Here is a 1,141-nt window from a genome sequence, read left to right as displayed (position 1 = left end):
GCGGACCTTGTGGCTTTGTGTCAAAGACCCAGGTTGTAATAGAGCGTAATTATCCTTTAAGACTGGTTGGCCTAAAAGTCACACTCTAACATTTATAAAGTATATACAGTGTGTATTCGCTCCATTTGCATTATACAGTATATTCGTTTCATACACACTCTTTCCATCAAACAACCTGAAACACACACACACACACACACACACACACACACACACACACACACACACACACACACACAGTGATCTGTGTCATAAATCAGCAGGCTCTCTGAGAGGGCCGGAAACCCAAGGACAGCTCAGACACGTGGAGCAGACAGAGCCAAGACCTCCTGGTCCCACGCCACCCTCTCTCCCTCTGTGTGTATGTGTGTGCGTGCAAGAGTGTCTCTGTCCATATTTATGACTGCCTCTGAATGCTCACTCCCGTGTGTGCTCTCACAAGCATGTGCATGTTTGTCTGTGTCCGTTGAGCGTGTGCGCGGGTGTGTGTCCAGTGAATGTGTTCTGCTCTCTCTCGCTGCCAGATTGGCCTCTTGTCTCTCTCTCTCTCTCTCTCTCTCTCTCTCTCTCTCTCTCTCTCTCTCTCTCTCTCTGTGGACTTGCACAAGGCCTCTAAGTTATGAATCTGCAGACAGCCCTCCCTCTCTGGCCCCTCAGCAACACTCCGCTGCGCCACTTGGCTTTTGTATAGGCAGAGCATTCAGTCGTGTGTGTGTGTGTCTCCCAGTGTGTATGCATGCATGCATTTATTTGTGTATGTCCATCTTAGTCTTTTGTGCACTTGTGTCTTTACTGTGATGTTCACACCAGCTATTTTCTCCGTGCTAATGGTGTGTTTTTATGTGCCTCAGTGACACACGCACACTAAACTCACACTTAACGAGCTTTTGATCCCCAAATGAGCCTGACCCCCGTTAATGGCCACCTGTTCTGGGCCTATGGGGAACGTGCTGTAGCCAAACACTGTGTTGTTTAACATGATTAACACACAACAATATGGGGGGGCGGAGGATGGAGTGTGCGTCAAAAGGATGCTATTGGTTTTTAATGATGTTTTTCAGCCTCTAACTGACTCCATACAGCAGCACAGAGCAGAGAGCATTGAAATGAAACAGCAGTAGGAGAGCGTCCTGTTGTCTTT

This window comes from Dicentrarchus labrax, unplaced genomic scaffold (assembly GCF_905237075.1).
Source record: "Dicentrarchus labrax unplaced genomic scaffold, dlabrax2021, whole genome shotgun sequence".
NCBI lineage: Eukaryota > Metazoa > Chordata > Actinopteri > Moronidae > Dicentrarchus > Dicentrarchus labrax.
Note: the sequence above shows the minus strand (reverse complement) of the source record.